Source organism: Myodes glareolus, chromosome 5, assembly GCF_982192425.1.
Source record: "Myodes glareolus chromosome 5, mMyoGla1.1, whole genome shotgun sequence".
In the NCBI taxonomy this organism is placed as follows: domain Eukaryota; kingdom Metazoa; phylum Chordata; class Mammalia; order Rodentia; family Cricetidae; genus Myodes; species Myodes glareolus.
The window spans coordinates 54756203-54773888 of NC_142030.1; positions in this window are offsets into that span (position 1 = coordinate 54756203).

Below are 17686 nucleotides of genomic sequence, written 5' to 3' on the forward strand. Positions count from 1 at the left end.
CCAAAGGACGAGAATCCCCTCCCAGCCGGGAGTGAGATCAAGGTGTTGGGTACCTGGCACCAGATGGCAGAATCTGCCGGGCAGGGGGTACCGAGCTAACTGCAGTGACAGACGTGGCAGGCCCCACTGTGAGAACCTTTCTTTGCAGGTTGAATTACCATGCCAATAGAGGATAAGGCTCTCTATGCTAATTCCCCCAGCCAGTGGAGCAAGCAGAGGAGATGGCAGGAAGCTAGACTGGTTGGGTAAACAGTCCTGCATAGCACCTCGAGGAGCCGGGAAAGGCCTGGGATCCTACATGCATGCTCAAGTACACAAGCACACACAATCAGAGATTAAATAATAAAAAAGACAGGTTTTTAATCTTTGTGTTTTTAAATATTAGGCAATGATCTGGAGATGGAGACGCCATACCTTTTTCTGATGGTTCTGCTTTCATGGTGTCCTATTCTGCCCTTAGGCCACTGTGTACATAGGCTGACTGCTCATGTGGGAGTGTCCTATGCTCTGAAGTACACACTTCCTTTGCTTCATTTCTTGTTTCACTATCTTCAGACCTCTACCCTATAAAACATCATCATTAGATAATTTCTCTGGCAACCTCCCTGGGCTTGGGAATAACCGACATTGGAGCATGGAAGCTAATGTATTCACCAACTCAAAATGTTCATTTTAATAATAGAATTACGAACCCAGCATCCACATAAGATAGACTCCATAATTTCACATCTGCGGCATTGGTCCTGGCCAAGCTGTCTTATTTTCTTCATGTTTAAGTAGTTTCCAAACAAGCACCCCTGGCGTGGATGCTTCTTCGTGCCTCTCTTCCCGTGCTCCCATCAGATTCCCCTTTCTAAAATGCCAAGCTGGCCCTACAAAACCTTCCCAAAGATCACATTAGTCTCATGTATGTATGCTTACAACTGTCTCTGTCTGCTCACTGGTTTCTTTAGTTTGAACTGCTCTTCCCTCCATGTTATCCTATTCTGGAAGTCAGTTTATATTCATTATTTGATGTGAAGCTCTGGAAACATCTCCAAAATCCTGTTTGACTCTTCTACCAGCCAACCCCAGGGAAGTTGATTGCTCTTGTTTCTGTGCTCCCAAATGATTTGTGGATAACACAATGACGTTTTAAAACACCCGCTAGTGTGCTTTTTCTCTTTCTTTCTTGATCACATGGTACAATCTGAGAAGGTGAAGATTGGGAAGGGTTCCTTTTTTCGTTTTCATACTTCCTAGTACATACAGTTCTGAGAACACCATGGCAGCTGAACCCCATACATTCAATGATTCATTGTCAAAGATCGACACTCCCCGAGGATGCCTACCTTGGTCAGCTCCTTGCGGGTATTGAAATGGAGCATTCTCTTCCTTGTCTCTGTCTTCTCTTTCCCAGGACATTTTCTAGATGCAGGCATTTAATTTATATTGTTTTTTTTCTATGTGAATACAGATGCTGCCAGTCTTACTGTCTGGTTTGTGATTGTATCAGGACACAGAAGTCACTGCTGTCCTTGGTTCCGTGGAGAAACCTTTTTACAAAGGTCATGAGGATCAGAAATAGAATTCTGGAGACAAAGGTGAAGGTAAAGAGGGCATTTTGTTGTAAAGAGCCTGCCTTCCCCTCCGCAGGGAACCAACACTCATCCCTTCATTTTGCAGTTAAGAATCAAGTTTTCTTTGTCTCTGGCAGTGTCAACAAATGCAACACCTTGTTATGTACCAGCCAGAAAGACCTATAGAACATTGTTAGGCCAAATGAAAACTATGACTTGAATGACTTTTCACTCCTTCCATTCTTCTGCCATTCCAGAGGAAGAGGGTGGCTGCTGTGGGCGACCTTTAAGCCAACCTCGCTAATTATCAGGAAGCTTTGGACCCAGAAACCAGACCGGAAGCACTTTGGGCTCCTAGAATATTCCTTACCCTGGGAGAGTCTAAAATTAGACCTTATCATTGTGTGTTTGAATTATTATAGATCACTCATGCCCTCAGGCACTCACCGAGTGTCCATGTAATTCCTGTGACTTGAGGAAAAGAAGGAAAATGGAAAGACACATTTGGGACAACAAAAATCCCTTAGGGGGCTGCAAAATAGTGTGACTGTTCCTCCAAGAGACTTTAGGCTGAGGTACAGTCGGGCTTCTCAAAGAGGTAGTGTCAGTTAGGGAATGTGAAGGTGAGTGCCTATCTTTAGAAATAGAAACATAAACATTTTAAAACTACATTTATTTATTATATTTATTATTTAATTTGTATTGTAGATCAGTGTGTGTTTGTATGAGTATTTGTACATGTGTGGGGACATACACATGGAGATCAGAGGGTAACTATTGGGTGTTGGTTCTCTTCTTCTCCCATGTGGGTCCTAAGGGTTGGACTAGGGATGGTCAGGGTGGGCAGCAAGCGCCGTTCCCTGCTGAGCTATCTCACTTGCCGAAGAAATCGGATGTCTTACACCCGTCTGCCTCTTTGGTCTGGAGGCTGCCGGGGGTAGTCATGTGGTATGAGCGATTGTGACAGTCTGGACTTGATAAATAATCCTGTCCTTTCTCACTGAATGAAGTGAAGGCAGGCTTCATTGGTACAGATTACTATGGACTCTATTCCTCTTCCTTATGCCTGCCTACTGTAAAGCTTTGTGGTGAGGGTCAACCATGTCCCTGGTCATGAGTCATGCAGCACTGTCCTCCCACAAACTGTGATGAGTCGACAGCGGGGGGCGTTGTTCTGGTGGGTACCCTCTGTCAGTGTGAGGTGACAGGGATTGGAGCATCACTGTGCCCATTTAATAATGAAGCTTGAATCACAGATGAGAAAAGGCATCTGGAAAGTTCATCCCAGTTTCTTCAGAGTGTATCATGCTGCCCCTCAACTCACGCTTAGGGCACATGAAGGTCAGATGAGTCAGTCAACACCTTTTTCTATGACATCTGTTCCCTATGTTGTGAAGTAGCAGCACAATTCTCTTTTTAAAAAGATACTTATCCTTGAGGGTCTTCGGGTGTTGAGACACAGAGTGGAGGAACAAAAGCCTGTATAGCTGAGCCTGCTGCATAAATTGAGGCTATGAGTCAAAAATTCAAGGATTAAGTAGAAAGTCTTCTTCTATAAGAGGTGTATTTTAGGCCAAGTTTGAAAAGATCATTGTATTTCAAGCTATGTGACTTTGGGTACTAATCTCTTTAAAACTCAATTTCTTCGTATGAAAAACGGAAAGAGAAATACAGTCTGACTAGAGTTATTGTGAGGTTTAAATCAGATAATGTTGGAAAAAAAGATACAATAAAACCCCCATGGAGACAAATAAATGTGTAAACTTATAAGATAATGATAAAAGCAAGTGAAAATTTCAGAACACGCAAAATATATGTTAACTAAGTAAACACAACATGGGGAAGCTAATTAGGGTGAGAATCAAATAACTTTTTGTCTACGGAGATGGATGGGAGTCTGTAGGCTGGGGTTGCCCTGGAGATTGGTCCACAGTCCACAGAGCCCAAGCTATTGGCTGAAGTTCATGAAGAGGGGAGAGTGAGGGAGGCTCACTTTGTTGGCCAGACAACTGAGTTGGGCGTTAAGAGCAAGGACCAAGGCAGGAGGTCAGTTCTAAGACACAGTCAGTGGAGCAGGTATGAAGATGCAGGATCTAGGCAGATCCTACTGGCCAAGATTTGAGCCATCTGCTTGTCTTTGGTGGAGGATGGAGGGGTAGAAAAGGACTGCCAAATGTCATCCACCTTTATCTGAATGTGTCTGGTCCAGGAGCAGCATAGAACCTTCCCTCAGAGAAGGGAGAAGGGGAGGATTTGGGAGAGCTTGGGGGAATGGGATGGGTGGGATGGAGGAAGGATGGATATAGGAGCAGGGAAGTAAATATCTTAATTAAGGGAATCATTTTAGGGTTTTTCAAGAGACTTGACTCTATAGGGGTTCCCAGGTCCAAGGTGAGGTCCCCAGATTGTTCCTTGGGCAGCAGAGGAGAGGGTGCCTGAACTGGCCTTGTCACATAGCCACACTGATGAATATCTTGCATATCACCATAGAACCTTCATCTGGCGATGGATGGAGATAGAGACAGAGACCCACATTGGAGCAGTGGACTTAGCTCCCAAGGTCCAAATGAAAAGCAGAAGGAGGGAGAACATGAGCAAGGAAGTCAGAACCATGAGGGGTGCATCTACCCACTGAGACGGTGGGACTTATCTAATGAGAGCTCACCAAGGTCAGCTGGACTGGGAATGATGAAGCATGTGGTCAAACTGGACATCTGAATGTGGCTGGCAATGAGGACTGACTGAGAAGCCAAAGACAATGGCACTGGGTTTTGATTCTACTGCATGGACTGACTTTGTGGGAGCCTGGTTTGTTTGGATGCTCACCTTTATAGACCTGGATGAAGGGAGGAGGACCTTGGACTTCCCACAGGACAGGGAACCCTGACTGCTCTTAGGACTAGAAAGGGAGGAGGAGGCGGGGAGGGGGAGGGAAAAGGGAGGCAGGGAGGAGGTGGAAATTTTTAATAAATAAATAAAAAAAAAGAAAGAAAAAGAACCTTCCCTCAGGGAAGACGAGAGTACACAGCTGAGAGAGTGGTTAAGACAAGGGAGCTGGCACGAGGGGGACATTCTCCTGCTGGCAGGGGGACCGAGAACATAGATGTGAATAACCGTGTGTCAAGTGAGAAGGAAGAGCAGTCGACAAGTTTGAGTTGAGAGGAGAGGGGCGAGGAGAGGTATGAGGAGAGGTGTGTCCTGAGGAAATGAGATTTGATCAAACTGGTGGAGAAAAATGTTAGTGCTTTAGCCAAGGCGAGATGCATGAAAATCAGCCTGGATGAAGAGTAGCCCAATGGTTATGGGATGGAAAGACTGGAGGGGCGGTGGCAATGGACTAACAAACATGGGACTGTGGGTAGGAAGGCCAGAGAAGTTGGAATCAGTGCTAGATGAAAATATGCAAAAAGCGAAAACACTCTGAACTCAGGCCAGAGATGCCAGGGCATGAAGGACCCATTCTTTGCTTGCTTTGATTCTCATTCCATTCAGTTAATCTTGGGAGGAGCACAAGCTTCCAGAGGGCCCCCGGTGGATCTGTCAACTAAATTGAGGTTTTAAGATTTAAACAACATCAAGAAGGAAGTTTCTAGGGGTCTTCTGTTCCTTCAGAGCCCTCCTGCTGCCTAAGTTTATGCATCACTGGGACTCTGCAGCAGAGAAACCTGTGAAGGTTGTGAGACCACAACTACTGCTGATCAGAGGGACCCATCTCCCCCACTCCAGCTGTAGTGCTGGGAGGTAAATCCATGGCTAGGCAAGTTTACTATGTATGTATGTGCTAGGCAAGTTTACTCTACCATCGAGCCACATCTCCAGCTGGCAGAACTTTCTTCCGCTGGTATTTCTTTTTGACAAGGTGTTTGAAAAAGAGTTGGGAAAAGAGAGGAAACATTTAAAAAGGCTTTAACTAAGAGAAATGGGTTGCACAAAGAGTCCCATGCAACAGAAGTTAGAAGATGCATAAGAAAAATCTTGGAGTGTAAGCAGATCATTGAGTGGGAGAAGCCAAGAATGTCAGAAGCTTCTGAGACCTGCCAACACCTACTCATCACTCTCTTGTCAATCTTTAACTTTCCTGGGATGTGGGACAGCTGGAAGTGATGCTGCAACACTTTCTCTCTACCAACAGCTACAAGAGTTTTGTTGAAACACAATGTGATTCTTCACAAAAGTACTCCGGTACAATAAAAAAGACAGAAAATTATGGATCAACGTATTTGGATTCTTATCTTTCCCAGGTCTTTGTGAATATGAGGACCATGGTCATATCATACTAACTCTAGTTTTGTTAAAACTATAATGCCATCTTAGAAAATGTCTTCCAAATTTAGTATTTAATAATTATGAAATTCATAAAGTCACAGAAAGGAAAACACAATAGGTCATTTTTTAAATTCAAATGAATATACCTGCTTTTATTATTTTTTTAAAATGAAAATGGAGGTTTGAAACTCATTTAAATCAGGTTTATTCATTGAATGAATGAAATTCAGTCTGTCTTTTTTAGCCTTGGGGGTATTATGTACCGGTGACTCACTGAAGAGCAAATGTACCAGAAAATAATGTATCTCAATTTTGTATTTGCATTCCTTTAGGATTGTTTTATCCCACATTCTTTTGGTGATATATCTTGATTTAATCCGATATCAGATTATCCTCAGGTATTGTGGTGGGGTTTTAAGGAGCTATAGATTTCAATCTTAAAGGCTATGGACTTCAATAATTTCCAAATAGATTTCACCTTTCTTTTAGCTGCTGTGACCTAAGTTATTGCCCTTGTTGTTACCATGGTAATGATAACTGACATCACTGAGTCTGGAAGCAGACAATTCCCCCACACACTCAGGAAGCCTTGGAGATTAAAATACTCAGAGAAAATATAGACTCTAGAAGATAAATCTGTTTATCCTACACAAATTCTAGTTTAAACTAAAATATACAAAATCTATTGGCATGACATATTTCTCTAAGCAATTTGAAGTATTTTACGAAAACTCCATCTTGATTTTTGCCCTTATTGGAGAAAAACTATCCAAATATGTGGGGTTTTTTTTTTTTTTACCCCCACTGGGTAGAGCCTGCTACTGCTACTTTGATAAACTATCATGCTGTCAAGTTGTGCTCTAAATACTTTTCTGTGAATACATAGACCCTGGCTGTTCTCCATTATGGTCAGAGAATGGGCAGCAGTCAATGGAGAGATTAACTGGACAAAATGCTGAGAATAAGGGCCTAAGGGCTCAGTCCTAAACAAAACAGCTGTATCAATACCCTCCCCCCCACACTCCAAAGGCTCAGGGACTTTGTGGAAGATGGGGCAGAGAGAATGCAAGAGCCAGAGGATGGGGAAACGGCTGAGCTAGGAAATGCTGTCTTCTAAACACTGCATGGCTATGGCACTAACAAACCCACAGCCTATTTTCTATGATTACCTGCATGAGACTTGTGCAGGATTAAGCCACTGAAACTTGAAATATAGCTAGGGTAGACAATCTCCAGGCCCCACCTATTACTGGAGAGCTATTAGTGTTTGGTAGTTGCTTGGAGAGTGGGAATCTTTTTTCTTTTGAAGGCGTGGCCACTGCCAGGTTTCCCATGATCCAGCGAATGGTCCTGCACACATGAACATATGGGCGGCACTAAATGGATGCAGTGGACCACTTACAAATAAAAGAGATGAAGTTTAGGAAGAGCTATGTTGTAGGGGATATGAGGGCAATAGAAGGGAGAGAAATGGGAAACACAGATAAACAAATTTTATCACATACCTTTATGAAACTCTGAAGAATTTAAGGACCGAGATAACGGATACTTAAAACTATTTTGCAGCATTGTGCCAATCTTGCCCTAAATATTTACTAAATTCTGTTACACTTAATCTTGAGTCCAAATGATTGTGTGGAATGAAGACACTGGTAGAGCATCTCCAAAATAGAGCAATGAAGGAAAGAGGAATCAAGGAAGGGGAAATCGGCAGAGTCTAAAGAAAGTTTATTTCTTACCATTTTGTAAACAAAATAACATAAAGGAACGAGGGAGCAAACATCAACAATCACCAAATTCATTAAGTGAAAGTTCTTGGAAAACTTGACAAAGAATGGATTGAACTCTCAACAGACAAGCCCAGCAGTGACTCTAAGGAGATCTAGATTTTAGTTCCTTAGTAGAATATGGTTAGTTGCATGCAGGACTACACGAGAAGTAAGGTGAACCATTCAAAAAGACAAGAACTGGACCAGTTTCTGAATCAAGCTGTTTTGTTCCTGTCACTAGATAGTCATATTGATCAATCTCAGGATGATGCAGTTAGTAAAATTGGGAAATTAAAAAACCACATGACAAAGGATGTCATTACTGGATGAATAAATGTTAAGAAATAAAGAGTCAAAGCAATCTTAAAATCAAAAGAAACTTAAGACATAGTACATTTAAATGCAAGGGATAGATATTTTAGATCTCAATTGAGAAAACCAACAGTTAAAGAAAATTCTAATTGTCGAGAATAGAAGAGCACTCAGGCTTCTGATGTCATTAAGGAATTAATTACTTTTAGATGTGGTAGTTGCGTTAGTATGAGGAATATTTTTAGCTTTTAGAGACATCTTGCATCAGCCAGGTTTTACCGGAGAGACATAACCAATACTATAGAATAAATAATGCAAGACTATGATAATACTGAATAATGTAAGATGGTACAAGCCATCTTCCTAAGAGACTTTTTCCCTTGCTGACATTGACAAAACAAGCTGTGTGTGGCCAACACTGCAAAGGAGAGTTATGCAGACAGAGAAAAAGAGAGTGTGAGAGTACAGGGGAGTATTTTAAGAGTGCTGGCTTCCGTGACTTTGGAAGCTGGGAAATCTCAGAGGGGAGCAAATGCAAACTGGAGTCCCAGGGTGGCAGTTGCATGGCTCAGTTCAAGTCTAAAGATCTCAGAACAGCAGAAATGAATGGTATTAACTCAGTCTGAGAATGAGGGTCCAAGAACTCTGGGGTACCACCAGCACACATCTGCAGCACAAAGGCTCAAGAACCTACAGTTCTGACATTCACAGGGAGAAAAGGATGGGCATCCGAGCTCCAAAGCACGAATTAATTTGCCATTCTTTGTCTTTTTGTTCCATCAGGGACTTGACTAATTGCATGTTGCCTGTGTACACTGAAGATTGATTCCTCAAACACAGTTAACTGAATTGCTTATTAATGTCGTATGGAACACCCTCACAGGTTTACCCAGGTATAGTTTTACCTGCACCTAAGTCCTTTAATCTAGCTAAGTTGACACCTAAAATTAATCATCACAATACTATATTTGTCAGCAGATGCTGTGTAACAAATTAGAATACACCAGGATGCTCGGAACAATACCTGATTATTATCTCAGTTTCTGCGAGTTGGGTCTGAACACAGCTTAGCTGGGTCTTCTGTAAGGAACCAAGAGTACCAAGGAATCTTCAGGGCCAAGGGGCTTATCGGAGGGTTGAGTGGGGAAGGGTCCACATCTTGGCTCATGCCGTTGTTGGCAGAATTCAATTCCTTACACAGGAATAGTTGAGAATCTGCGTTTCTTGCTACTGCTGAGTTGGAGGTCACTTTCAGCGCCTTTTCTGGTAATCCTTTCCACTGTGGAAGTTACAGCATACAGCTGGCCTCTTTAAAGTCTTTGGAGTGTCTCCTAGAAAAATGGGCATTGCAATCTTTATTGCTATGGTAGTTATCATCACCATCACTATTAGTGTGTGGCGTGTATAAGGGCACAGAGGGACTATAGTGGACACAGAAAGTCAGAGATCAGTTTAGTGGAGTCAGTTCTGCCGTCCACCATCATGTGGCTTCCAAAGACTGAAGTCAGGTCCTCAGGCTTACACAGAATGTGATTTACCCTGCTGCACTGCTGCACCAACCCCATTTAGTATACTATTAAAAATTTTAAATCATGCTCATTTTGACCCATTTTCATTGCTCTATTTATTACAAGTAAGTTGTACATTCTGTCCACTCTCAAGAGGAGAGAATCACATAAGGTTATAGACATAGGGAATTTGAATCATAGGGCCACTTTAAGTCTTGTACACCATACACACTTGATTTTTGTGAATTGCCGCAGCCAGTGAAGCCTAGACTTGTGGGGGGGGGGTGGTGTGCTGGTTTTTATTTTGTCCTGACCTAAAGTCTTTTATACCTCTGCTTCTGTGGAAAACCACCAGCCAGAAAAAACACAAACATCCTTGTCAATTATAGACCACAAGGAAGTTCCCCGCTGTAGGTCAGAGGGCGTGAAAGTAGCTAGATCACAACAGTGAATTGCATATTATTCCTTAGAATAATATTTTGTCAGGGACTCTCCTTTTTCTCTCTGTGCGTGCTTGTGGTATGTGTGCATGCATGTGTGTGTACTGTAGGCAGGCCATATCCCAGCACATGTATGGAGGTCAGAGGCCAACCTCAGACGTCAGTGTTTGCCCTCCATCTTGACTGAAGCAGAACTTAACACAGGTGAATGCTGGAGGCTGGCTGACCCAGGAGCTTCTGAGGACGTCCTGTCTCCACCTCTTATCTTGCTATTGAAGCACCAGATTTACAGACACATACAGTGAGGACTGACTTTACACAGACTCTGGGGATCCAGCCTCAAGTCTTCATACTATGTAGCAAGTGGTTTTACTCACTGAGCAATCTCCACAGCCTTGGGGGGATTCTTTAGAAATATTTTTGAAAAGTTCATATACATATACAATATATCTTGGTCATATCTACCCTGACTTCCACCTTCCACTCCCCCAGGATCTCCCAGCACATTTTCCTCCCAACTTCATGTTGTTCTTTCATGTTTTTTTATCTGAACCACTGGGTCTAATTAGTGCTGTGCTAAGATTCATGAGCACCGGCATGAGTAACCTTACAGGGACTCAGCTCCTTATAGACTTGGTAGCTCTTGCTACTACTTTTTCTTTTTTTCCTAGAGCCTAAAAATACATGGTTCGTGTATTATTCTTAGGACCTATGGGGTATTAAATATTAAACCTATGGTACAAACTAGCACTGATTACAAATGCTTTCACTACCCTGGAAGCGACATTTGATGGTTTCCGCTTGGCCTCTGAGCTTCTCACTAAGATACAAAGTACATGAGATGAAGTTAAAACCTTCATCTCACAACTGCTACCCCAATTCCTATCGTATGCTACCCTCTGAGCCTCCAGAGAACAGAAGACGGGATCTAGGTGGTTAAGTTAGTCCCTAACGACTAAGATGAAAACAGCTCAAGTTAACTGTATGGTCTGACCAGAAGAGGAAAGAGTGTGGTTATTCCTTAGAAGGTAGCAGAAAGAACGGTCTGGGACCTTGCTCCACCATGGAAATCCCTTTTAGATTGGCCAGAACACGAACGTGGGTAATTAAAGGCAAGCCAGGCTGGAATGCTTATTATGCCCGTGACTGCTTCTTACTTTGCAGCCCTTACTCATTAGCAGATGAAGCAGAGAATGCTCTGTCCTAGAGTCTTGCACTTCCTGGAACTGACTTTCTTCTGAAAATGGGCTGGGCGCTCAGAAGCAATCCAATCCAGGTGGAAGGAGATGGAGTCTGCATGTGAGCAGAGTCACCGGTGTTTTCCCATGCTGCTTCAGCGCTCAACACAGGAGACAGAGAGATGATGGAAAACAAGGAAGCTGGATTTCCATTCGAGTAAGCAGCATTGAGGAAGATGGCACAGTGGGTGAGGTGCTTGTTTGACAAGTCCAAGGAAAGTACAAGGACCAGAGTTCAGATCCCCAACAAGCATGCAGCTGCTGAATGGGTTGACAGCCCTCTATAATCACAGCGTGAAGGAATCAGAAGTGCAGCATCCCTGGGGCAAGCCGGCTAACTTAGCCCTCTGGCAAGCTCTGAGATCAATATATCCGGTAGAGAGCCATGAAGGAAGAGACCAGATGTCAATCTCTGGTCTCCACGTGCATGCACACGTATGTGCCCCCACATACTTGGGAAAACATATATGTAGATCGAGTGAGAAAATGAATGTGGAAATATCATCAACAATACATGCATGGAATCCAGAAGTGAGGTTAATCCCATTGAATCTTTAGTTCATTGTGTGTAGGAAAATTTGAATATCAGACATCCTACAATGATATGGGGAGATATTATTTAATGATTTAATTCTTTTGCAAGCTAAATGTTCAACTTTAGTCTGGGAGAGAATTTCATGAAGATCTCACATTACCCACCCCTTCAGTCTCCTTACAGTTTCACCACACACACACACACACATGCAAACACTCTACTTTGGATCAGTTATTTTAGGTGTGAAATGACCTCTAGGTGTGTCCACTTTGAGGTCAGCATTCACCCCAGGGTAACTATAAACACAGTCAAAAATATTTGTTGATGACAATATCTTATCTCAGTGTCAAAACGCTGGACACCCCTGAATTGTCATTTCCTACTTTGTCAAGTGAGTGGGCCTCAGAGCTATACTAACACAACAACGTTCTTAAATTTTTATTAGAGTCTGCTGATAGGTAGTGGGGGATGTTGTCTCTTTACTAAAGGCTAAGTGTGATCCTTCAAAAGTATACCTTTGCTCACCTATAAATCATGGATCATATTCCTGTGTCTCCACTCTCTACCCTTGAATTTTAGTAGCAACCTATGAGGAAGGCTGATGGGTTGCTTAGAGGTAGTCTTGTGGCTTTCTGTGGTGGTCTCCATTTGCTGCAGAAAAGTTGCTTTGATGAGGGTGGTATCTATACTCACCTGTGCTCTAAAGATAAGATTTAGAGTGTAGTAAGGAATTATGCTGCTCAAGCAACGTGGCGGTAGGAGATTCCTATCTGAGGTCCATGACTTCACTAGCTCCAGGAAGCTGGGTAGGTTTCCAGTACAGGCACGATTCCCTTCTGTCGAGTGGGCCTTAAGTGCAATCAGACGTTGATGGTTGCCACCAACTTATGAGTGCTACTTCTTGGACTGTTATTTATATCTTGCCATGCTGGTAATTGTCATGATTCACAGGTGTTGCAGATGGATAGGGCATTTAATTGCTTTCTTTCCTTGGCAGCTACCACAGTATTTTCTGGAACCATGTAAACTAAACCACAGGAAAGAGGTTTTCAGGTCAGATTCAGCTAGAGTCATCTGAGTAGTATATCCTAAGGATGTGGTGTCTTCAGCATACACATAACACATATGTGTATGTGTGGTGTGGAGCATATATATATTATGTACATATGTAATATATAGACACACATATATGCAATATATGTATGTACCAAATACAATCAAGGAAAATGAGGCTTTCAAGTTGAGAGCAGGCATTCAATGAAAGGTAGCTGAGAGGGGTTAGGGAGAGGAAGGGGAGGAGAAGTGAAGTAATTCTATTTCAATTAAAAAGATTTAAAAAAAATTAATCCGAACCTGTCTGATCTCATCACTTCTCAGTGTCCATTAAAAGGATGGCAAGGTCTTCAGGGCAGGAATATCTAGAAACACTACTGTTCTTCTAACAATGCAGGAACACTTAGTAAAAATCTAATGTATTTGGTGAAGACCAGTTGACTTCCAGATAAACCATTGACTAATTAGGCTCCTTCCTGTTGTATTAACAAGAGAATGAGTCATCCAAGAAAGTCTTTAATGTCTACGTAAGATCACCGTTTTCCAAATACAAGCTTGGGCCAGAGCTCTGGTGGGGCTAATAGGACAGACATGCCCTTGCATAAACTGGAGGTTGTATTTGAAAGGAATACATTAACCTTTCCCAATACAAATGATAAGTACTTTTGAAAAAAAAAATCTCATAGCAGGCTGGGCCTTTCAAGGGTCCAGAGACAATAATTGCCACCGAAGCACACCTTGAATACTGCAGATGATCTCTGAAATAGAAAGTTCTGTGATGTCATGTCACTAAGCCCATTTTACTGCCTTTTTTTCATTAATAAAGTTTCCGTCTTCCAGCTTCAAAGAAGCCTTTCAGGAAATTTGTGAATTCAAAGCTAAGGATTACACACGCCCTAGTTCCGGATGAGTAGTAAAAGAACAACAAAAATAGGGCCATTGAAAATGTAAAGAGAATTCGTTTCTGAAAAATTGATAGTGAAACGATGTCTAGGTATGGAAGCATGTTTGGAGGAAGTTCTGAAGAAAATTAGCTCTTGATATATTCTGTTAGATTATTATTAAGATACACAGAATCTGATCTGAGTATCACTCTCAAATTTTAAGGCAATCAGCTTTTTGTTCTCGATTAGAGGCAAGTGGAGGACACATCTACTCATTTTCCCATTCTCGAAGATCCACGTTATTCACTTCTTCTTCTCCCTTGAGACAGTGTGTCCTGTAGCCCAGGCTGGCCTCGAACTCACTAAGTGTCCAAGGGTGACTTTAAAGTTCTGATCCTTTTGTCTTCATCTCCCCAGTACCATGCTTACAAGCATGTGCCACCAGGGTTGGTTTGTACGGACTCTAACACAGAGCTGAATGCGCTCTAGGTGAGCACTCTTCCCAATGGGCTACATCTGCACTCAGCTCGTTCTTTCCTGACCTTTCCTTAGTTAAGTCTTTGATCTAATGTCTTTACTGACAATGGGGAAGAGGAGACTGAGGGCAAGTCTGACTGCTTTGACCCTTTCCTTCATTTAAGAGGAGGGTGTGTGTGTGTGTGCAGTAGGGTTTTAGGATGGGTTCTGTTTTGAGGGTAAAATGAAAGCTTAGAACAGAGCAACTGCAGTGTCTTGGTTATCACTCATTAGAAGAAAAGTGAAAACGGTGGGCTTAGGGAAGTTTCCATTAGCATATACGACTGAAGATGAGAGGAGGGACTCGCAGAACAGGGTCCCTAGAGCAGGTCATTCGCTGCATTAGAAACTGAGTTACTAGAGTGGGGGCTACGGTTTGTGGTTCAGAAACAGCCACAACTAAACCCTGACACATGGCACAGCTTAGAATCTTTTGCCTTGTTTCCTGGGTACCAGAGGTCAGATCCAGGGCCTTGAGCATGACCAGCAGGCTCTGGACCACTGCCCTGCACCTCTAGCCTTCGGGCTTGCATCCTTATTCTTATCCCTTTAGCTGCTCCCTTTGCCTCACTTGTGTTTCCTCCTCCTCATTACAAAGTCCTGGAGAGTCAAAAACAGGAGACTTGGATTTGAGCCCTAGTTTTTATTTGAAATATCTCTAAATTATTGAGATAAATTATTTAAATATCAGATTTCTTATAAAATAACATTATGCTGGCATCCATTCCACCGACCTAGCGGACTCCAATTAAATTAGACAGGTATCAAACCAGAGCGATGGTGACTGAAGGCGATACAATATGGTATGGGAAGAAGTTTAATCGTGGCTATGCCTTCATTTTATTACATCAAAACCCAGGTAAGTACTTCAGAAGAAATCAGCCTACATGCCTTACGGAGAGCATTTATTATTTAAAAGACTGGGCTAAAAACTAGAGAGTCTTGCGATATATAGAGATGAGGCTCTTGCCTGAGTCTTAAGTTTCCAAATCCAGCTAATGAGATGCACTATGAACTCCCATATGTCTTCCGAAGCCCCACAGCCACACATAGGGATTGAGCAGATGGTATAGAGAATCTGCCGTGACTCATTTTTGGGATACAGAATTCTCTGGGTGACAGATCCCTCAGATAATGTACGGAAATCTGGGGGTCTTTCCCCCGGGAAAGCGTACATCTGCATGAAAACTCAAACACATGCAAAAACACAATTCCTACACGTGGAGAGACTTTCTTGAAACCCACTTATAAAATCTTCCTAGCTTTGAATCAAGCAACAGGAAACAATTAGAAAAAATGAAGGAATTGGCTGTTTCCAGAGGGCTTTTTGAGAATCCTGTGACTGTCAGTCTCTGGGCAGTCTCTGGTTTATTTTAACAAATACATTATGTTCAAAGTTGACACTGTTCCAGCTCAGGGTTGTATTTATGCTTTAAGAAAGTGTCCATGTGTGGGTGGTGGGGGGACCTTCATTCTATTATTATGAGAGCCTTAAGCTGCCATGTCAAAAGGCAATCTTGTTTTAGAACATCTGGAAGGGATAAGGAGGAGGGAGGAGGAGAGAAAGAAGGGAGAGAGAGAGAGAGAGAGGGAGAGAGAGAGAGAGAAAGAGAGAGAGAGAGAGAGTTAAGATAAGCTTTACCTCATTCTATTCCTGGTAGGACATGTGACTTACTATCTTGAACAGCCCCAATCAATCAAGGACTAGAGCCCCAGCAGTTTGTATGTAGAGCAGAGGGTGCCCAGCTGGAGACCTGGTCTGTTCAAAAAATTGTGAGACACAATAAAAGTGCCCTTGTGGTAAACTGCTAAGTGTGGGAGCAATTTGTCGTTGTAGGGACCAGAGTCACATGGTTAGTAAAAGCCTAGGAACTGATGACATGTTCTTAAGGACGAGTGTGAGGTTTGGCTGGGTTGTCTAGTGATGACAGAGATGTGAGGGAAGAGGGACCTGAGAAAGCTCTTGCCAGACTTGGAGAGTTACTAGATATATCTTCGCAGGCATCTCTAGCATCTGGAAGTGGATGTAAGCAGATTACTTTGGGGTGAGGTGGAAGAGGCTAAGAAAAAGGCAAGAGCGGTCACAGCTCACATTCACCCACACCAAATGACTGGCGTGGGGAACACTGATGACCACCCTGCTCCTGCCCATGCAGAGCTCGGCTCCGTGATTTCAGAGACAGCATGAAGAACCTGGCCCCTCCCTAAACTCTCTCTTTGTCCCCAGTTTTTACATTGCCAGAAAAAGACTTTCTTCTAGCTTTTCAAAAAAGAAAAAGCATGTCGTTGTGGAGGACTTAGCACTGACTTAGGGACTGGCCACTTTACTGGCCTCTTTACGGAGAGGATAGACGGGACCAAGATCATCTGATATTTTCGTTTTCAAAAGAACACTCACCAGATGCTTCATAGACTGATAGGGAACCCACCAAATGGACATGAAGACTGGGCATTCTGATTGGAACAAGGTCAGCAACTTGTGCAAATTTTGTTAGTGCATAGAGCAGCAATAAGTGCTCGTGAAGGAAGCACTGGTCAGGAGAGCAGAACCACCTGCGCTGGTGGAGTCCGTACATTCCAGTTAGGCCAGCTCAACCACCTGGACGAGGGGCAAACCCTCGGAAGGGGTCCCACCCTAAGCAATGTTAAAGCGTTAAGTGGAATAGTTTCTCCTTTAATAAGCTACTATCCTCTTCTTTCCCAGAATTCCTGGCCCCCTCAGTGTAGTCCCTGGGAGCCACCATCAGGTTCACCAAGCCTATCCCTCTTTCCGAGGCCTGAATCAGGCACAGCCCTTCTCTTCATGCCCCCTTCCCCGCCCCACCTCTCTGTCTGTCTTTCTCCGCTCTCTGAAACCTGGCCAAAACCTAAGCTTGCCTTGTGTGATGCTTTGACTTTCCCTCCTCTTTCTGCGCAGTCGCAATCCCCGCCTTGAAGCTGCTTGTCTGCCATGCCATCTCCGTGCCAGCTTAAATGGCTTTCCCCTTCCTCACCTCCATTCTCCTTCTTCAGGCAGCTGGTGAGATTTACAGGTTGCCTACTTTGGGGCCTTTTCCTTTAAAAGCTGATAATATTGTCTTTGAGTGTTCATTTTCATGTTTCCTTGGATTTATTTACTAATAAGACTAAAAATCACAAGGGAGGACCCCAGTTTCCCCTGCATCTCCTGGCAACCATGAAGGGACCCCAAAATTCCAAGAACAATTTGAGGTCAGAAAAAGAAGTTTAGGGGAGTGCCATAAAACAAGAAAATCTCCCATGAAATTTCTAATCCCCTTCTAAATTCTTCCTTCTGAGAAGCTCCGTGGGGTGACAGGGAAAATCTGACTCTGAGAAGCCCCACGGGTTAATGGAAAAAGTCCAACTCTCAGATACGGTAGAACTTTGGGCTCTATTACCGAGCTTTATCAATATTTCAGGTACGTTACTTCTCTCCTCTGGATTTGGGTCATCTTTTCTCTCATATTAAGATGTTTTTCTTGTCCCTTGCTTCTCAAATTCAATGCACAGACGGAGCATCTGAAAACCCTATTAAATGAAACGAAGGTTCTAATTCAGCAAGTCTGGTGCTGGGGCTGAGAGTCTATATATAACAAGCTCCCAGGC